This window comes from Eptatretus burgeri, chromosome 12, assembly GCF_056783735.1.
Source record: "Eptatretus burgeri isolate ZD-2024b chromosome 12, Ebu_testis_v1, whole genome shotgun sequence".
Classification (NCBI taxonomy): Eukaryota; Metazoa; Chordata; class Myxini; order Myxiniformes; family Myxinidae; genus Eptatretus; species Eptatretus burgeri.
The window spans coordinates 87615459-87639104 of record NC_140972.1 but is presented as its reverse complement, the minus strand read 5'-3'; the positions used below and the strand labels follow the sequence as shown (position 1 = coordinate 87639104).

The following is a 23646-nucleotide window of genomic DNA, read 5'->3' as shown; positions in this document are numbered from 1 at the left end:
TTCTCTCAACACTCCCTCTTCTCTCTGCCCTTCCTCCTCTGCCCTCCCTCCTCTCTCTCCCCTCTTCCTTTCTTCCTCTCCCCCCCCACCACCCTTCACATCTCCATTAGTGAAGCAACGGGTTGTATTTGCTAGTATACAGTGTATATTTAAATCGTCTCCTCCCATGCGCTTCTCGTTGAAGAAGCTGCATAAAGCAACCATGAAAAGCTATCCAAGGAAAGCCCTTTGCTGTTTCATTTCAAACCCTTCCCAGAGTTCCTCCACAGCTGAAAAGACGTTCACAAATTATACACACATGAGAATCCCAATACTACACACCCCCTCAGCTGCCAGACCAGTTTCATCGCTTGTTTGCGAATCATCAACAGCACAGACAGAAATGCATACCAGCGAGGCTCTCAAGCATGTACCATGTGTAAACGTCAAAAGCAGTCATCAAGTCTCCTTTTCGTGTCCTCTTGACGCAGTCTATGCCTAATACAGATGATATATTGGAAATGCTTCAGTTCATGAGTGAGGATACGCCAGACTGATATTGGTTTGATGCCTAACTCCCGGGAGTGTTGGCGGTGGGACTTTTTGGGACTGTTCCAACAGCACAGAACCCAACAACAACAGCAATGCGAAGTGCTTGTAAACCTGTGATATGTGTCAGGTAAAAATCACAAAACAAACAAATTAGTGGAATGACAAATGAGTATATAATAATATGAATGAATGTGGAGGAGTCGATGTAAAAAGCTAGGTTCATAGTATGGAGACCTCGTGTACGGCATGGTGTATAGCGGCCCTTGAGAGTCACTTGCCCGGTATGGTGTTCAGCAATGCTTGAGAGTCATGCATGTGGCACAGTGTGAAGCCGTGATTGTTGTTTCAGTTGAAGAAGCTGTTGGATCCATGCATCTGTAGCTGCTTTGCTGAACCAAAGTTCTTCAGTGGGGAGGACTGAGCATGGGAGTTGAGGGGGACTGAGCATGGGAGTTGAGAAGCGTATTTGTGCGAACGTGCTGAGGGTCGAACTGAGTGGCTTTTGAACTGAGTGATTTTTGTGAAAAGCATTTACTTGGTGTAACCTGAATAAGCATGACTTTAAGGTATTAAGGAGAGCGGGACATGAGGAGGGTGAGGGTGAGTGGGAGTGGGAAGGGGTGAGGGGGAGGAAGAGAAGAGGAAGTAAGTGGGGTGGAGGTTGAGATGAGTTCCTCGAGGGTGGGGGAGAGGAGTGGAGTGTGGAGGGACAGAGAGGGGTGAGAGGGAGGGATGGGTGGAGAAAGAGGTGAACAAGTGGAGAAAGAGCGGTGTGTGTGCATGCGTGCACACAGGATTATGATAACAGGCTATGGTAGTAGGTCCAGCAGGTCAGCCCGGACAGCGCTACTGATTGATGACCATAGAGTCTCAAACTGATTAAGATGGTACTGGCTCCACCAGGCATGCAGAGGTTCAGAAGTGAGGTCCAGCTCAGTAGTTTGAATGTAGGATCAGTGGAGGGGAGAAGAGTCGAGGTGGTGGAGGTGATGCAGAGGAGATTGAAAGTGTTGTGTGTGCAGGAGACCAGGTGGAAAGGAGACAGGGCAAGGAGGTTTGTAGGAGGATACAAGCTGTTGCATGCGGGTGGGGGTGGAAGGAGCATTGGCATGGAAATAATAGTATTGGAAGAGATCAGCAAGCAGACAGTCAGAGTGGACATACAGTATGGGAGGGGTGGATAGTTATGGCATGGGTGGTGATGCAGAGGTGTATGGTGTGTGTTATGTCAGTATATGGGCCATAAAACAGGAAGGATTGGGGCGGAGAAGCAGGAATTCAGGGATGCACTGGAGAGAATGATGAGAATGGTTGATGCTGTGCATTGTGGGAGACTTTAATGCGCATGCGTGAGTAATGGAGCCGGGTGAAGAAGAATGTGTTGGGAAATTTGGTTGGGGAACGAGGAATAGAGAGGGTCAAGAGCTGGTGGAGCTTGTGGTGAGGTATGGGATGGCCATAGCTGGTCCATGCTTTCAAAAGCAAGAAAGCCATAAGATTACCTAAATGAGTAGACAACATACAGTAAAATTGGATTTGGTGGTGCTAAGGAAGTGACAGTTGTGGAGCATCAAGGATTGTAAGGCAGTAGCAAGACAGCATGTCACCACACAGCACAAGCCTGTGGTGTAAAAAGAAAAGGAGGGAGGTTAAGAGAAGGAGTCAGAAGATTATTTGGTGGGGGAAGTGTGGGCAGAACGCCGTGGAGTACAAGGAGAGGTTGTGGGCTAGGTATGAGCAATTCAGCGAAGAAGAGGAAGGTTTGGAGGAGTGGAAGAAATACGGAGAGGCGTTTAAGGGAACTGCAGAAGTTTTATGTGGAAGGACGTCAGGAAATGGTGCATTTTCTTTCAGACATTTGGAAGAGGATAGAGAAAATCAAGGATAGGAGGAGGCAGCCAGAAGCAGGATTGTTGCACCTGTATGGGCAGAAGAAGAAAGCAGCAAGGAAAGCTGTGGATAAGGTGAGGAATGTTTTGGAAGAGGAGATCTCCAACAAGTTGGAAGAGCATGGTGGGAAGAAGTTGATCTATAAATTGGCTTGTGATAGGGATAAGGAAAGTAATGACATGAAGGGGGGGGCGTAATTTAGAACGGTGGCAGTCGGCTAGTGACAGAGAGGTTTGTAGCATTGAAGGTGTAGGAAGGATATTTCAAGGAGCTGTTGAAACTGAAAGGAAGCAATGGTGAGCTGGAGCTAGCATGTTATGTGGACTCAGTGCCGATCACGAAGCAAGAGGTGCAGACAGCATTGAAGAGGATGAAGAAGGGAAGAGCACTGGGCATTGAGGAGGTGTGTACAGAAATGATCATTGCAGAGGAAGAAGTCAGAGTCAGTTGGCCGAAGAGGCTGTTGAATGTACTGTACGTATGAGAGAGGGTTTAACTCCGGAGGATTGGAGGACAGGGTTAATTGTGTCGACATGGAAGTGGAAGGATGATGTTCAAGATCTGGTGAAGTACAGGGGCATTATTCTCCTAAGTCATGTCATGAAGATGCTGGAGAGGATTCTGGATGGGAAAATAAGGAAGACTGTGGAGATGGAGATTGGAGAAGAGCAAAAGGGGCTCTGAAAGGGTAGGGGGGCAATGTATGGGATGTTTACACTGAGACAGCTGGTGGAGAAGAGGTGGAAGGTGCAAGATGATATGACATTGGGATTTGTGGGCCTGGAGAAGGCCCACGACACTGTCCTGAGAGAGATGGTGATGACGACACTGAGATGGATGTGAGTGCAAGAAGCAGAAGTTATGTTGGTGAAAGGGATGTACAAGGAAACGAACGCAAGCCTTTTGGGTGGTTCTAGGATGTCTGAGGAGTTCAGTGTGAACATTGGTTTGAGGCAGGGAAGAGTTTTCAGCTCACTCATGTTTATCATGTTGATGAAGCTGGTAAGCAGGAAGGTGAACACGAGGGGTATTCTGGGGAGGATGCTGTATGCGGACGATCTGGCTGTTGTGGTGAAGAGTAGGTGGGAGATGCAGGAAGTACTGGGGGAGTGGAAGGAGGCATATGGGAAGCATGGGTTGAAGATGAGTATGGAGAAGACTGAGGTGATGTTGGTTGGGCAGCAGAGAAAAGAAATGAATATCAGGTGAGAGGGGAAGGAGATTAGGCAGAAATGGGTTTGAGTATCTAGGGGGAACAGTGACCGGCGATTGCAAGTCGCAGGCAGAGATGTGGAGGATGATTCAGGTGGATGTGAATGCATAGAGGAGGGTGGATGGAGTAATGGCAGACAGAAAGATATCAAGGAAATGGAAAGGGAAGGTTTTGTTGTCATGTGTAATGCTGGCCTACCTTTACGGTCTGGAGACGGTGGCACTGACGGAGACAACAGAGTCGACAACTTTGTGAGAACAACTTGGTCAAGAGGATTGTGGCAGTGAAGAGGGTGGATAGATGGAGGATGGATGAACCGAGGGAGGAAATTGGTGCACAGATGACCTTGACAGGAAGATTGATGAAATGCCAGCTGAGATAGGCTGGACCCTTGGTGCGGATGGGGGAATGGAGAATGGTAAAAAAAAGAGTGGATGGGTTGAGTGAACAAGGTAGGAGGAAGAGATAGATCAGAGTTGAGATGGGAGAATTGTGTGAGGATGTATATCAGTGAGGTAGGTGTGGTTGGAGAGTGGAGAGAGTTGGCGAAGGACAGAAGGATGTGGAGGAGTTTTGTGGTCAAGGCAGGGCAGATGCTTGGTGTCATTGGACCTCACTCCTTAGAAAGGGAAGAGCAGGCGTAGAAGGAGAAGACGCCTATTAGTTTTATATAATTATTTGTCAAGATAGAATTTTAATGTAGGAGTAAGAAAAAATTGTTGGAAAAAGAAGAGGGGGGAAAAATGAGGGAAGGAGGGAGCGGTGGGACACCAGCAAATACCGACAGACATTACACCATTATCTTGAATTTAACGTACTACAAACACTCATGAGCAGAATAAGATACCTCTCTCTCTCTCTCTCTCTCTCTCTCTCTCTCTCTCTCTCTCTCTCTCTCTCTCTCTCTCTCTCTGTCTCTGTCTCTGTCTCTGTCTCTGTCTCTGTCTCTGTCTCTGTCTCTGTCTCTGTCTCTGTCTCTGTCTCTGTCTCTGTCTCTGTCTGTGTCTGTGTCTGTGTCTCTCTGTGTGTCTCTGTGTGTCTCTCTCTCTCTCTCTATCTCTCTATCTCTCTATCTCTCTATCTCTCTATCTCTCTATCTCTCTCTATCTCTCTATCTCTCTATCTCTCTCTCTCTCTCTCTAACAATAATAATATAAACTTCTGGTTAAATGTGCAGAAGCTGGAAGTCGACTTGAGATTTTAATCGAATGAATTCCAAAATTGTGGTCCAGTAAAAATTAGTTTTCTTTGCAGCATTTATTCTTATTCATTGAAGGTGAAACATACTGGCTTGTCTTGTAGAATAACCACGGACTTTTTTTTTTTTGTATACCTTGTCGAGGCTCGTATGAGAGCTAACACACAACTCGCAGCAAGGGGGCATGAGACAAGAGGGGCGGGAGTGGAAGGGACAAAACAGTGGGGAACAGACACATTAGGTGAACTGTGGAAGGGAGAGGGATGGGGATGGGACGGGGAACATGGCGAAGAGAAGATGGACATTACAGGGACTTTCAGGAAGGAAAGCAGGGGAATTGAAGGAAGTGGGCTTGGGTGGATTATTGGGGGTAGAAAAGATCGAGGATTTGGATTTGGATCGATTTGGATAAGAGGTGGTGGTGAACAGCTGTTTTGAAAGCCTGGAGGGAAGAATGGGAAAGAATAGTGAGGAAGTTTATTCCAAAGGTGGGAAAAAATAGGAATGAAAGAGTGAAGATGAGCAGTGATTCGTGATTTTGGGAGTTTTACCAGAAGGGGGTTGTTGGCGGACCTTGAGCGCCCTGTGGAAATGTGGTGGGGACAAATCGCAGAGAGAGCAGGGGGGGGCAAGGCCGTCCAACCTGCGGTGATTAAGTGAGAGGCCCAAAGACTCAGCTTCATTGCGGGAGATGCCGATGTTCTTAAATGCCCTGGTTTCGACAGTGTGAAGCCGAGAAAGGTGGGAGGCAGGAGCACCAGCCCGGAGGGGAGAGCAGTACTCCATCAGGCTACGGACAAAAGCTTTGTAAGTGGTCAGGAGCTCAAGAGGGCCGAGGAAGGACTTTGCACGACGGAGGATTCCCAGTCGGCGACTGGCTTTTGAGGAGAGGTTGGAAATGTGACTTTCCCAGGAAAGGTCATGGCAGATAGTGAGACCCAGAAGCTTGAAAGAAAGGACTTCTTCCAGAGGATTGTTGAGAAAGTGGATGGGGGGGTTTTCTAAATGGTCCTTTCGAAGAAACATAGTGAGAGTGTGAAATTTGTCTGGATTGAAAGAAATGTCCCACGTGTTGGACCAGTTTGTGATTTTATCCAGATCTGCAGTGAATTAAGAAGCTGCTGCTTGCCGGTCTGAGGGATGACAGATGGTACGGCAGAGGGTGGAGTTGTCGGCAAAGAGAAATAGAGGATTTTCCAAAGAGTCGGAGAGACCATTGATAAAAACCAGAAAAAGAATAGGGCCCAGAACGCTACCTTGAGAAACTCCAGCCTGCACAGGAAGAGGGGATGAAAGAACTCCATTTAGGGCCACACGTTGACTGCGACAGGAGAGGAAGTCTGCGAGCCACGAGTGGAGATGGCCTTGAATACCATGGGAAGACAGTTTGGTGAGTAGGGCAGGGTGGCAGACTGTGTCAAAAGCACGTGATATGTCCAGGGATACGGCTCGGATTTCCTGTCTGGCATTGAGGATCTCCATCCATTGATGGGAGAGCAGAAGCAGCATATCCAGGGTAGAGTGACCAGGTCTGAAACCAAATTGATGATTGGAAATCAAGCCATTGGAGAAGAGGAAGGATTTGATGTCTGAAGCGATGATGGATTCCATAACCTTGCTGATGATTGGGAGATGGCTGATTGGTCTGTAGTTACAGGGATCTGTTTTTGCACCTTTTTTCTTCAGGGAAGTGATGTTAGCAGATTTCCAAGCAGATGGCATATGACCTTGGGCAAATGAGAGGGTGAATAGAACAGAGAGAGGGTGAGCAAGAGCAGAAGAGCAGGCTTTGAGGATACGTGGGCTGATGCCGTCTGGACCGGTTGCAGAATCTGCGTCGAGGTTTGAAAGCAAGCTCTCCACCTTGTTAGGAGAAAAGGACACAGAGTTCAGGGACAGTTGGGTGCGACTGGGTAAAGTAGGTAGAGAAAGTGATGGGTTTAGGACACAAGATTTAGCTGCAAACACCGAGTTGAGACATTCAGCTTTATCACGTGTGGTATCAGCAGTGCGGCCATTTGAGGTAAGGGAAGGGATGGAGGGGGAACATACACCAGAAACAGATTTTATTAAACGCCACCAGGATTTTGAGGAGGGAGAGAGGTTTGAGAGTTCAGACTTGAGATTAGAAAGATGTTGTTTTCTGGCTCTCCTGAGGGTAGATACAGACTTGTTCCGAGCTTTGTGGAAGGAACTGAGATTGCCCTCAGTTGGGTTTGCTTTCCATGAAGCAAAGGCAAGTTGTTTCAGGACAACATCCTCACCATAAGCTTCAGTAAACCAAGGGCGGGAGGAAGGGTAGGACAACTGAACACGAGAGGGGATAAATCTGTGCATGAGGGAGAGCAAGTTTCTTTGAAAGAATTTCCAGGATGAGTTGATGTTTGAGAAAGTAGTGATAGAAGACCAGTCTATAAGTTTGATGGCTGCGCAGAGACCCTGCCAGTCGGCTTGAGTGAAATGCCAGACTCGACGGCGGTGAGGTGGTTCTCTGATAACAGCCAGAGAGATGTCCACTTTGGCAAGGACGTGGTCAGAAGATCCGATTGGAGCAGATGAAGAGCAGCAGATATTGTCAGGGAAATTTGTCAAAATCAGATCCAGAAGAGATGGAGTACCATTGGTTGAGATCCGGGTCGGGAAGTTGACCGATTGAGTCAGTCCTAATGAGTCGCAGAAAGCTTTTCTGAGGTGCCATGGCAGGTGAGAGAGGTACCCACACCTAGCCAACTGGCGTGATGACAATTGAAGTCACCACATAAGAGGAAGAGAGAGTTTGGATGAGAACATAGGAGATGGTCCATGTTTTTGGATAGTGAGGTGTAGATGGAGTCGTCACTGTTCGGTGGACGGTAGAGTACACATATAAACATGAGGTGGGAGTGGAGGGAAGCCGTAGCTTGTGGTAGTTATTCTTGTGGGTGTGGGGGAGTGAGGGCAGTGCATGGAGAGTGAGGAATAGAGTCTTTGATGAAGAGAGCAACACCTCCACCAGGACGAGGCTCAGGTCTGTCATACCGTAAGAGGGAGTAACCGGGGAGAGATACTTGGGAGTCAGACACGTCTTGGGAGAGGAAAGTTTCTGTTAGGCAGATAATGTCTGGTTTCTCAGTCGCAACCTGTATGGAAAGATCTGAAAGGTTTGAGCGAAGGCCCCGGATATTTGAGGTCCACACTTTTAATTAAGAGGTGGGGGAAGAGGCTTTGGGTGCAGGAGGTGGAGGGGGAGGGGGAGGGTAGGACAAGGGACGAGGGGGGGAGGTAAGGAGGGTTGTTGAAAGTGTGGGGTATTACAGAATAGCGAGGGGAGGGGGTCGAATGAGGATGAGAAAAGGCTCTGTGGTGCTGGGGGAGAGGGGGGCCAAGAGACAAGGAAGAAGGCAGTTGGGGATTTGAGGAGGTGGAGTGAAGAGATGGAGGTGAGAGGGCAGTGGAGGGAGGCAGCTTGGTGGATGAGAGGGGGCAACTTTGAGAAGGATGAGTGAGGGGGATGAAAGGTGGGAGAAAGGTGAGGGGGGAATTTTTGAGAGAGGTGAGAGGGAGGCTTGGTGGGAGAAGAGTGGGATGGTTGCTTTGAGAGTGAGAGTGAGGGGTGAGGGGGGTGAGTTGGCACTGAAGTTGGAAAAAAAGAATGGTTGATGGAAAGCGAACATCCATGGCAAACTGTGGTTTTTAAAAGTTTTAGGTCAGAGATGCGATTTAACACGTTTCTTGATGGATGCAATAAAGGCGAATTCAGAGAATGGAGAGAAGAAGCGCTGTAATAGTTGGATTTTTTTCGGCAAGGAATGAAGGAGAGCTCGAAATGAGAGCAGTCTGTTAAAATAGCAGAAGAGTAGTGCATTGTGAAACAGTAAAGAGTACCACATGTGTGAGAGAGGAAGATGAAGCATTATAAGATCGTTTTTGTTGTTAATATTAATGTTTGAGAGAGTTCAACAGATTAGGTCATGGAAGTGTATTAAAGAAGACGACGAGGAAGGTAAGAGGAAGAAAAAGAAGCAGAATCGGGAGAAGGTGAGTGTGTTGTTGTTGTTGTTTTTTTATTTATTTTTTTTTGAGATAAGAAAGAGATTAGTTGGAAGAATGGGGGATGAAATGAATGCGAGGGGAAAAACTTCAGAGTGTAGGCTTTATTCCATTTGATTGGAGCCGCTTCTATGGGCACACCAGGAAATACAGATGCAGCAAGGAGTGCATAAGCAGGAAGGTATACACGCACAACTAATCACCGCAAAATAAATCAGTATTATATAAAAATCAGTATTCTCACCATTCAATGAGCACCAAGTGAATCGCCGACATAAAACGACAATGCCCCTGGGACAATCCCCCCGACCGAGCCGAGCCTCAGCTTTATCTCTTCTGTGCTCGAGCCGGGCAACATGTGATCACACGTCACGACCTTCAATTCACGACATTCTCCCCGTCTTTAAAATGTAACTAGAGGCCCAGCTAACGCACCTTGATTACTTCAGCGCTACAGGAGTATACATTTCAAGAAACGCGAACTATCTAAACTACAGAAGCATACATGCCAAGCAGTGAGGATTATTTTGAGTTGTAGGAGCATGGTAATGAGCATCGATATATTATGTAACGAGCATATAGGAGCATGAGCATCGAGGATGCTGATAATCCCCTTTACAGATTGAGTCGGCGAGGGGGTATTATTCGTTGACCTCTCTGGGAGTAGATGGCGGTTTCACTTGAGGAAGGCTTCCGATCCTCTTGGTGAGCCTCGACTCGTGCCGGAGATGACTCCCCGATCGCTCTCGGGTGGAACGCGGTAGCTCCGTCGTCACCCTTCTCGGGTGGAGTCCCTGGGGGGGGAACACCTGGGGAGGGAATGTCAGAGGGAGGTGTGCCAGATGGTGGTGTACCTGCGAGAGGAGTACCTGAGGGAGCCAAATGGCGAACGGACACAATGGTCTCCCTGCCATCCGGGAGCCTGACATGAGCATACTCTGGATTAGTATCGATGAGTTCGACCTCTTCCACCATGGGTTCATACTTGCTTTGTCGTACCGGGCGTTTCATGAACACTGTTCCGGGATGGGTTAGCCAGTTGGGCACCGATTGGCCATCAACATAACGTCGTTGGTGAGTAAACATTCGTTCGTGAGGAGTTGCATTGGTGGACGTGCAGAGCAAAGAGCGGATGGAATTCAGAGCGTCGGGAAGGGTAACCTCCCACCGCTCGGGGCCCAGTCCTCTCGATTTCAACGCCAGAGTTACGGCTTTCCAAATGACTCCGTTATACCGTTCCACCTGCCCATTACCCTGTGGGTTGTAACCCGTCGTTCGACTAGTTGCTATGCCGTGCTCTAATAGGAATTGTTTTAGCCCGGCCGACATGAAACACGGCCCTCTGTCTGAATGTATGTACGAAGGTTTCCCAAACATAGCGAAGAGGTCAGACAGACATTTCACGACAGTGCCCGAGGTCATATCCGAGCACGGAAACGCGAAAGGGAACCTTGAATACTCATCAACAACAGTGAATATGTATCTGTTGTCTGTCTCGGTCGGCAGGGGCCCTTTGAAGTCAATGTTTAGTCTCTCGAAGGGAGAAGTGGCCTTGATCAATCTGCCAGAAGCCGCACCATAGAATCTGGGTTTTAGTTCAGCACAAACAGGGCATGAAGCATTCATTTGTTTAATATCTTCAATAGAATAGGGAAGGTTCTGTCTGCGCACGAAATGTGCCATTCTGGTTACCCCCGGGTGGCACAGAGACACATGGAGGTCTTGCAAAGCCCGACTGATTGTCGCCGAGCAGTAGACCCGAGAGAAGGTGTCTGCAGCAGGGTTTTCCCTCCCGGGCCGGTAGACTATGTCGTAACTATAGCAAGCGAGGTCTATCCGCCATCTCATAATTTTTTCATTCTTAATTTTCCCGTTATTTTTCCCATCAAACATGAATGCCACGGATCGTTGGTCCGTAACGAGCGTGAAGTGGTTTCCCAGTAAATAATGTCTCCATTTATGCAGCGCTTCGATGATGGCGTACGCCTCCTTCTCTATTGCTGATTGTCTCTGCTCGCTTCCAGAAAGAGTTCTGGAGAAGAACGCGACCGGCCGCCCAGACTGATTAAGCGTAGCAGCTATCGCGTGATCAGAAGCATCTGTTTCCACCACGAAGGGCACCGAGCTATCGATCGATAATACCACGGAATTACTGATATCGTCTTTGAGGTTGTGGAAAGCTGTTACAACAGCGGCATCTGGTGGAAAGTTTTTGCAATGCACTAGGGGATGTATTTTCTCGGAGTATTGCGAAATCCATCTTGCATAGTAAGCGAACATGCCGATCACCCGGGGCATTGTCTGCAGGTCCTGAGGTGGGGGTAGCTCACGAAGTGGGCGCAATCGTTCAGGATCAGGCTTAATCGTGCCGTCGGCTATCGTGTAGCCGAGAAGGTCAATTGACCTTGCCGAGAATACGCATTTCTCAGAGTTGAGAGTCAGATTATATTTTCTAGCAATGCTCAAGAATCTGTCCAGATTCATGTCATGTTCCCCCTGATCCCTACCACACACTGTGACATTGTCCACGTAAACAAAAGTGTCTTTGAGGTTTTCATCTGAGATGATGTCGTCCATAACCCGTTGGAAGCAAGCTACTCCATTCGTGACGCCGAATGGAATCCTCCTGAATTGGAAGAGGAGCCTACCTGCCTGGAATGCGGTGTAAGGTTTGTCTTCCTCTCGGATGGGAATTTGATGATAGGCGCTTCGCAAATCGATGGTGCTGAATATCTTATAATTGGCCACGCGTTCGACCATCTCGTCTATGCGCGGCAGGGGGTAGGCGTCGAGTTGGGTGAAGCGATTGACCGTTTGGGAATAATCGACAACCATTCGTTTCTTCTGGTTCTGGCTGCTAGTCACCAACACCTGTGCGCGCCATGGCGAATCGCTCGGTTCTATAATTCCTTCTTCCAGTAATCGCTTGGTTTCTGAAGTGATGAAATTCATGTCAGCAGTGGTATATCGCCGCGATTTGATCGCTATCGGTTTGCAGACCGGCGACAAGTGAGCGAACAGCTGGGGGGACGTTACCTCTGCGGTGGTCAAAGCATTTAAAATTAGACGAGGTTTGCTTCCTCCAAAGGGTATTTCGACGCTCGTGTGCTGCTGGAGGACATTATGACCCAGAATTACGTCTGCGCATAAATCACGGAGCACCAGTACCCTTACATCCCGATGCGTGTACCCTTTTACGTCCAATTCAACATTGCAGTACCCTCGTACGCGGGACTGCAGTGATGTGGCGGCCATGCATACCGTATTGTCTGTCGGGTGGATCTTCCATTTCCTGCCCTTCACTTGCGAGCTGTTGACGAAACTTTCAGAGCTACAGGTATCAATCAGTGCCTCAGCCATATGCCCGTTAATTCGTACGTTGATGATAGCCTTGGATAGATTCCCCGGGGAGGATGCAGTTAGTTTTTTTGCGAGTAGAGAGCCGCAGAAGTGGGTTTATTTCTCCTTTGAGTAGATTTACATACCCTGGCATAATGCCCTTTCTTGTCACAATTCATGCATGTGGCATCTCTGGCGGGGCATTTGTGGCAGAAGTGTCTTTTGTACCCACAAAAGAAGCATTTACCAACCGGAGCAGTTGCTGAGGAGTTTGACGTGGTCTGGGTATCCGGCTCCTCGGGTTTTTCTCCATCCCCTGTGTCAGGCTGTGTCTGTGTCTGTGGGGTTCCTTGAGTTTCCAGCGTAGCGGCGTTCATTAGCAGCATCGGTGTCCCAAATGACTCAGATTGCTGCTGAGCCGTATCCATCGCTCGAGCCTGATCAACTACCTTTTCAAGAGTGGGTTGCGCTTTCTCTAGTAAGCGTTGCCGTATGTGGGCTGATCTGAGTCCTTGGATAAATGCCTCCCGGGTCGCTTCATTTCGGTGTTCCTCGGCGTTTATGGCCCGGAAGCTGCCGTCTTTTCCCAGCTGTTTCAGAGCTTGCAGGAACTGATCGATTGTCTCCCCAGCTGCTTGCTTGCATGTGTTGAGAAGATGTCGTATGTATACCTCGTTCTTGCCTTCACGTAGAGCGCCTGCAGCATGTCGATCGCTGCTTCATAGGTGTCACACTCCGAGAAGAGCCTGTATACGCCGGGCGAGACATGATTCACGAGGGCAGCCAATTTGTCAGCTCCCTCTTCGATGATGGTCAGATAGTGTGAGAAGGAACGGAACCAATGCGACCATTTCATTTCTGAGTCAGTCGCGTTTGGGTCTGCGTCAAACCTCTCTGGTTTGTAGATCTTGTCTATCGTTGGTTGAGAGAGCCGAGAAAACCAAATGGAATAAATTGAAATGAAGACGAGAGAAGAACCTTCAGAGTGTAGGCTTTATTCCATTTGATTGGAGCCGCTTCTACGGGCACACCAGGAAATACAGACGCAGCAAGGAGTGCATAAGCAGCAAGGTATACACGCGCAACTAATCACCGCAAAATAAATCAGTATTATATAAAAATCAGTATTCTCACCATTCAATGAGCACCAAGTGAATCGCCGACATAAAACGACAATGCCCCTGGGACAATCCCCCCGACCGAGCCGAGCCTCAGCTTTATCTCTTCTGTGCTCGAGCCGGGCAACATGTGATCACACGTCACGACCTTCAATTCACCACAACACGTGCAGTCGATCACCGCAAAATAAATCAGCAATTCGCCAGCATAAGCACGGAGTCCGGTATACTCTCAATTCTCACCATTCAACGAGCACCAAGTGAACCACCGCATAAATGACAATGCCCAGGGACAATCCCACCGACCGCGCGTCATCTCGGTTTTATCTGTCCCGTGTGCGAGCCGCGCGACATGTGATCACGCGTTCCATCCTTCAATCATCACATTCTCCCCGTCTTTAAAATGTAACTCGAGGCTCAACCAACGCACCATGATTACTTCAACGCTAGAGGAGTATACATTTCAAGCAGTGCGAACTATTTAAACTACAGAAGCATACATTCCAAGCAGTGAGGATTATTTTGAGTTATAGGAGCATGGTAAGGTGCCATCGAGGGATGCCGATAATCCCCTTTACAGATCGAGTCGGCGAGGGGGTTTTATCCGTCGACCTCTCCGGGAGTAAATGGTGGTTTCACTTGAGGGAGGCTTCCGATCCTCTTGGGGAGCCTCGACTCGTGCCGGGGATGACTCCTCGATCGCTCTCGGGTGGAATGCGGTAGCTCCGTTGCCACCATTCTCGGGTGGAGTTCCTGGGGGGGAAACACCTGGGGAGGGAATGTCAGAGGGAGGAGTACCAGATGGAGGAATTCCTGCAGGAGGGGTACCTGCGGGAGCCAGATGGCGAACCGACACAGTGGTCTCCCTGCCATCAGGAAGTCTAACATGAGCATACTCAGGATTAGCATCGATGAGTTCGACCTCCTCCACCATTGGTTCATAATTGCTTTGTCGTACCGGGAGCTTCATGAACACTGTTCCGGGATAGGTTAGCCAGTTGGGCACCGATTGGCCGTCAATATAACGTCGTTGGTGAGTAAACATTCGTTCGTGAGGAGTAGCATTGATGGACGTACAGAGCAAAGAGTGTATGGAATTCAGAGTGTCGAGTAGGGTAACCTCCCACCACTCAGGGCCCAGTCCTCTCAATCTCAGCGCCAGGGTTACGGCTTTCCAAATGACTCCATTATACCGTTCCACCTGCCCATTACCTGTGGGTTGTAACCCGTCGTTCGACTAGTTGCTATGCCGTGTTCATATAGGAACTGTTTAGTGTTTGAGCTCGACCGACATGAAACACGGCCCTCTATCTGAATGTATGTACGACGGTTTCCCAAACATGGCAAAGAGGTCAGAGAGACATTTCACGACAGTGCCCGAGGTCATATCCGAGCACGGAAATGCGAAAGGGAACCTTGAGTATTCATCAACAACAGTGAGTATGTATCTGTTGTCTGTCTCAGTCGGCAGGGGCCCTTTGAAGTCGATATTTAGTCTCTCGAAGGGGGAAGTGGCCTTGATCAATCTGCCGGGAGCGGCGCCATAGAATCTGGGTTTTAGTTCAGCACAAACAAGGCAAGAAGCATTCATTTGTTTAATATCTTCGATAGAATAGGGAAGGTTTTGTCTGCGCATGAAATGTGCCATTCTGGTTACTCCTGGGTGGCACATTGACTCATGGAGGTCTTGTAAAGCCCGACCGATTGTCGCCGAACAGTAGACCCGAGAGAAGGTGTCTGCAGCAGGGTTTTCCATCCCGGGCTGATAAACAATGTCGTAACTATAACAAGATAGATCTATCTGCCATCTCATTATTTTCTCGCTCTTAATTTTCCCGTTATTTTTCCCATCAAGCAGAAGGCAACGGATCGCTGGTCCGTGACGAGTGTGAAGTGGTTGCCCAGTAAATAATGTCTCCATTTACGTAGGGCTTCGACAATAGCATACGCTTCCTTCCCTATTGCCGAGTGTCTCTGCTCGCATCCAGAGAGAGTTCTCGAGAAGAACGCGACGGGTCGTCCGGACTGATTGAGCGTCGCAGCGATCGCGTAATCGGAAGCGTCCGTTTCCACCACGAACGGCACCGTGCCGTCGATCGATAATACCACGGAATTACTGATATCATCTTTGAGGCTGTGGAAAGCTTTTACAACAGCAGCATCTGGTGGGAAGTTTTTGCAATGCACCAGGGGATGTATTTTTTCGGAGTATTGGGGGATCCATCTAGCATAGTAAGCGAACATTCCGATCACCCGACGCAATGTCTGCAGGTCATGAGGTGGGGGTAGCTCACGGAGTGGGCGCAATCGTTCAGGATCAGGCTTAATCATGCAGTCGGCTATTGTGTAGCCGAAAAGATCAATTGACCTTGCCGAGAATACGCATTTGTCGTAATTGAGAGTCAGATTATATTTTCTAGCAATGCTCAAGAATCTGTCCAGATTCATATCATGTTCCCCCCGATCCTTACCGCACACCGTGACATTTTCCACGTAAACAAAAGTGTCTTTGAGGTTTTCATCCGAGATGATGTCGTCCATAACTCGTTGGAAGCAAGCTACTCCATTAGTTACACCGAACGGAATCCTCCTAAATTGATAGAGGCGTCGACCTGCCTGAAACGCGGTGTAAGGTTTGTCTTCCTCTCGAATGGGAATTTGATGATAGGCGCTTCACAAATCGATGGTGCTGAATATTTTATAATTGGCCACGCGTTCGACCATCTCGTCTATGCGCGGCAAAGGGTAGGCATCGAGATGGGTGAAGTGATTGACCGTTTGAGAGTAATCGACAACCATTCGTTTCTTATGGTTCTGACTGGTGGTCACCAACACCTGCGCACGCCATGGCGAATCGCTCGGTAATCGGTTCCTTCTTCCAATAATCGCTTGGTCTCGGAAGCGATGAAGTCCATATCAGCGGCGGTGTATCGTCGCGATTTCATCGCTATCGGTTTACAGTCCGGCGACAAGTTAGCAAACAGCAGGGGGGACGATACCTCTGCGGTGGTCAGAGCATTTGGAATTAGACGAGGTTTGCTTCCTCCAAAGGGTATTTCAACGCTCGTGTGCTGCTTGAGGACATTATGACCCAGAATTACATCTGCGCATAAATCACGGAGCACCAGTACCCTTACATCCCGATGCGTGTACCCTTTTACGTCCAACTCAACATTTCAGTACCCTCGTACGCGGGACTGTAGTGATGTGGAGGCCATGCATACCGTATTGTCTGTCGGGTGGATCTTCCATTTCCTGCCCTTCACTAGCGAGCTGTTGACGAAACTTTCAGAGCTACCGGTATCAATCAGTGCCTCAGCCATATTCCCGTTAATTCGTACGTTGATGATAGCCTTGGATAGATTCCCCGGGGAGGCTGCAGTTAGTTTTTTTGCGAGTGGAGAGCCGCAGAAGTGGGTTTATTTCTCCTTAGAGTAGATTTACATACCCTGGCATAATGCCCTTTCTTGTCACAATTCATGCATGTGGCATCTCTGGCGGGGCATTTGTGGCGGAGGTGTCTTTTGTACCCACAAAAGAAGCATTTACCAACCGGAGCAGTTGCTGAGGAGTTTGACGTGGTCTGGGTATCCGGCTCCTCGAGTTTTTCTCCATCCCCTGTATCAGGCTGTGTCTGTGTCTGTGGGGTTCCTTGAGTTTCCAGCGTAGCGGCGTTCATTAGCAGCATCGGTGTCCCAAATGACTCAGATTGCTGCTGAGCCGTATCCATCGCTCGAGCCTGATCGACTACCTTTTCAAGAGTGGGTTGCGCTTTCTCTAGTAAGCGTTGCCGTATGTGGGCTGATCTAAGTCCTTGGATAAATGCCTCCCGGGTCGCTTCATTTCGGTGTTCCTCGGCGTTTATGGCCCGGAAGCTGCCGTCTTTTCCCAGCTGTTTAAGAGCTTGCAGGAACTGATCGATTGTCTCCCCGGCTGCTTGCCTGCGTGTGTTGAGAAGATGTCGTATGTATACCTCGTTCTTGCGCTTCACGTGGAGCGCTTGCAGCACGTCGATCGCTGCGTCGTAGGTGTCACTCCGAGAAGAGCCTGAATACGCTGTGCAAGACATGGTTTACAAGTGTGGCCAGTTTGTCGGCTCCCTCTTCAATGATGGTCAGATAGTGTGAGAAGGAACGGAACTAATGCGACCACTTCATTTCCGAGTCAGTAGCGTTGGGGTCCGCATCGAACCTCTCCGGCTTGTAGATCTTGTCCATAGTCAGTTGAGGGAGCCGAAGGAATCAAGTGAAATAAATTGAAGTGAATGCGAGGGAAAAACCTTCAGAGTGTAGGCTTTATTTCACTTGATTGAAACCGATTCTACAGACACATAAAGGAATACATGTGCAGCGAGGAATACATGTGCAGCAAGGAATACATGTGCAGTCGATCACCGCAAAATAAATCAGCAATTAGCCAGCATAAGCATGGAGTCCGGTATACTCTCAATTCCCACCATTCAACGACCACCAAGTGAACCACCGCCGTAAATGACAATGCCCCAGGGACAATCCCACCGACCGTGCGGCATCACGGTTTTATCTGTCTCGTGTGCGAGCCGCGCGACACGTGATCACGCGTCACATCCTTTAATTCATCACAGGCCTCAAGCCTAGGCCAAGGCCTAGGCCTCAAACACCAGGTAAGAACGTCGACAAAAATACTCACATAATAGCACGATTTTTGAAACAAAACCGAACTAGGAACACACAGTAACATGTAGGTGAGAAAATTAAACAGTTAAAACGGGACAAATAATGACCGGAAACTTAACTTTGAGAACGTCAGCAGGGAGCCCCTAAGGAGACCTCTCGTTGATTCAAACCCGGAACCGGAGATCAATTGTAAATTATAAATATGTAATTGCACAGAGTTAGTCTGTAAGACGTGACTTTTGAAATGACGTGTGAATGGTTAACGAGGCATTTTGCGCATGAGCTGTATGTGCGTTGACGCTGACTCGCTTCTGCTCACGGGGAACTTTTAACCTGCCGAAGCCAGCATGAAATGTGTCATTAAAATGATCTTTTAAACATAATTTTCAGAATTTAAAGGAAAAATCAATATGGCAAACCATAATTGTTGTGCTCTTCAACACAAATCGGACTCACATAAATACAGGAATACGAGAAATATCCTTGATTGAGAGTTGACGGGTTCATAACATTTGCTGTTAGGACATTCCAGCGTCAGCAAGAGATAAACCACACACACACACACACACACACACACACACACACACACACACACACACACACACACACACACACACACACACACACACACACACACACACACACACACACACTTCAACTTTTAGCAATGGATGCAAAAATGTAATATAATTTCTCTTGTGGCCCCACAACCAAACAAACTGTATTTATAGCAGCCATCAAAGCCCCCATTGCTTCCACCCCCACCCTGCCCCCTCCCAGCAAGATTAATAGAACATATCATCGTTTCTAAACTTAACCTTAAATCATTACTTTTAAACACAAACCCTAGATATGTCCTTCCAATCGGTGTTCAGAAAAACCTAATCCAGATACGCAGTCAATTCACAAGTAGTGATCTGTCGGGAGGTTGTGTCACACACGTCCCTCCACTCGGCCCTTCCACCGACCCATCTAGTGCAGTACTTCTGTCACAAATTCATGCAAGTTATGCAACAAGTGTAAAATTTAACACCATGATAGGTTTATATTTAGGTCGCAATGATAGAGATGGAGCGACTTGCAAAAGTGACTGAACATTTTTTTTTGAGGCATCATTCAAAATGGCTACCTCTGCCATTAAGTTATCACTCCAATCGAGTCAGTTTCTCTGTCTTAGAAGCATTCAGTCATTTGAAAATGCCCCAGGAAAAAAAAGGGGTTTTGAAGGCTTCACATCACCTAACCAGTATTCTTGGATTAATGTGCCTGAAGGTTAAGAAGATATTTTGACCCAAACAAAGAAAACACATGAATTTTGTCATCAACCAACATGTGGAGCAGACATGTATGCATTTTGAGCCATGAATACTGTCTAAAACAGATGAACATTGATAATTGGTAATAAATATATTTACTTACTTGTTCATTGCAGAACTCCTACTCTTTTATCCAATGAAGGTATCAATTCCTTATCTCAAAACAGCATTAACGAGAAGGGCACTCGGTAGAGCGCATATCTCTGCCACATAATGCCTGATCTACGAGAACATATCTGGCCCAATACATTTTTTCAAATTTACAGTACTATATAGTTTTTGGCCCAATCTCTCAATGGGGAAGAATCACTTTTAAAATTAAATAACTCTCGTATCCGGATCCGGAATTAGATCTTCACCAAAATCGAATCAATTCTTCCTTTTCACACACACACACACACACACACACACACACACACACACACACACACACACACACACACACACACACACACACACACACACACACACACACACACACACACACACACATATCCACCAAGTTGCTTCCGAATCCTTCCACAAATTTTTGAGATATCCTGCACACAAACAGACAAACAAACAGACAGACAGACACGGGTGAAAACATAACCTCCTTCCACCTTTGGTGGCGAAAACCTGGAGGTGAAGACCTGGAGGGAAGAACGAGATTGAAGAGAATGTGGAAGGTGGTTCCACAGGTGGGAAAAAAGAGGAAGAAATGAGTGAAGGTGAGCTGTGGCTCTGGATTTAGGCAGTTTCACGAGGATAGGTTGCTGGTGGACCACATGCATCCTGTAGATACCTGGGGGTAACAAGTCACAGAGAGGGCAGAGGGTGCAAGACCAGAAATGAGGTGGAAGAATTCAGATACACCACTCCCCTGTCTGTGATGGCAAAGTGATAGGCCAATAGATTCAGCTTCTTTGTGAGAGATTCCAATGAACTTGAACTCCTTGGTATCCACAGCGTTAAGCTGAGCAAGATTTGAGGCAGCCAGAGGAGAGAGAGCAGCACTCCATCAAGCTGCGGATGAAAGCCTTGTCGGTGGATCGGAGCTCAGGTGTGCCAAGGAAAGACTTTGTATGACAGAGGATGACCAATTGGCCTCTGGTTTTGGAGGACAACTTTGAAATGTGGCTTGCCCAAAAGAGATCATGGCTGAGTGTGAGACCCAAGAGTTTGAGTGACTGAACCTTTTTGAGATGGTTGTTGAGAAAGCAGAAGGGAGGGTTTGCAGTATAGTCTTTTCAGAGAGAGAGGGGGAGTGTGTGGGATATCTCAGGACTGAAAGACATATTCCCCGTGTTTGGCTAGTTTGTGATTTTGTCAAGACTTGAAGAGAGGGAGATGCTGCTGCTTGTGTGTCAGAAGGATGGGAGATGTCATGGCCAGGAGTGGAGTCGTCAGTAAAGAGATAGAGGATTTTTCCAGAGGGTTAGCGACATCATTGATGAAGATTCGGCATATGATGGGGCAGAGAACACTGCCTTGGGGTACTCCAGCCTTAACAGGGAGAGGAAAAGAAAAGGTTCTGTCGAGAGCCACACATTGTCTGCAAGAGTGGAGGAAATCAGTAATCCAAGAGTGGAGTTGGCCTTGGATTCTATAGGAAGACAGTTTGCAATGCGGGATGGCAGACTATATCGAAAGCTAGAGACATGTCCAGAGAGATGGCCATCATCTCATGTCCGATATTGAGGGCCTCCATCCATTGTTGGGTGATTTGAAGCAGCATGTTAAAGGTAGAGTGACCAAGTCTGAATCTGGATTGATGATCTGAGATGAAGCTGTTTTAGGAAAGGAATTATTTTATGTCAACTGTAATGATGAATTCCATGACCTTGCTGATGATTGGAAGTAAGCTAATTGGTCTGTCGTTAAGGGGATCCATTTTTGCACCTTTGTAATGTAATGTTGTGATGTTGGCCGATTTTGAAGCAGTTGGAAGATGACCGATGGCAAAGGACTGGATAAACTGGGCAGAGAGAGAGAGAGTGTGAGAGTGTGAGAGAGAGTGTGAGGGAGAGGGAGAGGGAGAGGGAGAGGGAGAGGGAGAGGGAGAGGGAGAGGGAGAGGGAGAGGGAGAGGGAGAGGGAGAGGGAGAGGGAGAGGGAGAGGGAGAGGGAGAGGGAGAGGGAGAGGGAGAGGGAGAGGGAGAGGGAGAGGGAGAGGGAGAGAGAGAGAGAGAGAGAGAGAGAGAGAGAGAGAGAGAGAGAGAGAGAGAGAGAGAGAGAGAGAGAGAGAGAGAGAGAGAGAGAGAGAGAATGTGCGATAGCAACAGCACAGGTTTTTAGGAGACGTGAGTTGATGCCATCTGATACCATTGGCAGAGTTGGTAGCATTTGTTTTCACTGAATAATAGTATAGAATTAATTTAAAAGAAATTTATCATCAAGGACCAATCCCCAAAATAAACATCATGCATGACATTTTGAACAATATAAAATCGATTTTAATTCATTTCCATTTTGGAATATTTGGGCTGAGGGTTAATTTTCACCACTAGTATTCAAAGGGGTAAATACAGACGAATTTTAAATTTGGTGCCTTTAAGTCAGTGCTATGCAATAAATAAACAGTTTCATTACGAATTGTCTTTGTTGTTCAGGTGCCCCAAAATGGAGATGACTGGGTCCCATGCTTCAAGTTCGATCTAACTGAGAAATGCTGGAGAGACTTCAGTGCGATGAGTATCTTCCAGCAGGTTTCTCCTACAACTCTTTGCTGCTGTAAGAGCTATTGCAGCATGCATCTTCCGGATGGTGCAATCACATATATGGGTAGGAGGATTATCTCAACCATCTACGAGAATGGGAAGGCACGGAAGACGACTCGGCAGATACCTGAAGAGGAAATCCCAGTGTTTCTGAAGGACACCTTTGGGTTCACCTTGACGAACAAACTTGTTCCCAAGGATGAACCCGTTCAGCTTCCACCAGCATCAACTCCCGTACTCAGTTAAATACTTTATAGTGCTCGTCTTACCATTGTTTTTGAAGGGAGTTAACTCTGAATTAAAATGTAATTAGATAAATAAAATTTTGTCCAACAGAATGACACAGGGGTAGCCCACTTATCTGTGGGATGTCTACTCTGTAATTATTTATACACCTGACGATAAGCCTAGGTGGAAACCAAATTGTTCCGAATCGTAGAGGACCCTTTACCAATATTCCGGGATCAAGGTTTGAAGGTTGATTTTTAATGATTTGAGGATGCTGAACAAAATAAGTTGGGGACGAAAATCTGGAGACTTCACAAAAATCACTAGATTTTTGCCAGAGGTCCAATCCAAGATGGCTGCCACAAATATATGGCATATCTTCTCTTGTATATGAGCTACATATATGTTCTTGGTGTCTTGATATAGGTTTTTGATGTCAAATAATCCAATTCTGATGACAAACATAGTTATTGTTGAAGAACATATATTCTGGGAATCTCGAGTGATATTTTCTTTAATGGGAAACTGGAAAATCGAAAATAGCCATTTATTTGTTCCTAGTCATAATCAAAATGTATTCATGTATCAAATGACATATTATATTATGTATGATAGTTGGAGATCACACCATGCAATGCGTAATGAAATAAAAGTTTAAGTGAAAGCTTGTGGACACTATGTTGTCAGTTGGGACGACTTGTGAGAACGTGATTGGAATGTTCGGATTAGATGACTCACTTAATAATCATTTATTGCCTAGATTGTATGCCCCCTCGCTTGTATGCCAAGAGACCAAGGCAGTGATTGATGACATTGGATAACAGTCAGTGAAGCCAAGTGTTGGCTTCCTGGTTTGGGTGGCCTGCTTGGGATCTTAGGGTAATGAGTTTGAGCCCTGTTGGCTGCTGAATTAACACCAGGTGAGGTTGACTGAGCCTGTCATCCTTCCAAGGTTTGCAAAATGAATACCAATGTACTGGCATAGGGGCACAGCATCAGCGTCATTGTCATGCCCCAACAAAATGACAACTACCTGGCAGCAAAAGCTGCCATGTGCAAGAAGAAGAAAACAGCAGGTGATTAAGAACTTAATTGTTAAATTAAGAAAACTAATAAAAAAAACAACAATCGTTATTTATACAGCAGTAATCACCAGAACACATAACCAAGATGGTGTTTTTTAATCTATCATTTCACGTGACAGCAGAATTAATTTTGCAATAATTAAGTATATTAACCAATAATATCGATTAGAAGGGCACTTAGTAGAGTCCATACCTCCGCCATGTAATGCCTGATCCACGAGAACATATCAGGCTCAATACATTTTTTTTATTATCATGCTATACAGTACTATATCGTTTTTGGCCCCATCTCTCAATGGTGAAGAATCCCGTAAAGAAATAAATAATTCTCGTATCCAGATCGGGA

At 47.1% G+C, this 23646-nt stretch overlaps 1 pseudogene across 1 annotated transcript in view; it reads left to right on the top strand.

Annotated features, from left to right (window-relative positions):
* LOC147016067 (arylamine N-acetyltransferase, pineal gland isozyme NAT-3-like) overlaps nt 1–22879 on the top strand; it is a 70461-nt pseudogene extending 47582 nt beyond the window's left edge. Inside the window, exon 5 of the transcript XR_015049984.1 lies at nt 21880–22879. The product of XR_015049984.1 is annotated as an arylamine N-acetyltransferase, pineal gland isozyme NAT-3-like (transcript). The remainder of the gene's footprint in view (nt 1–21879) is intronic.
* The last annotated feature ends 767 nt before the right edge of the window (nt 22880–23646 follow it).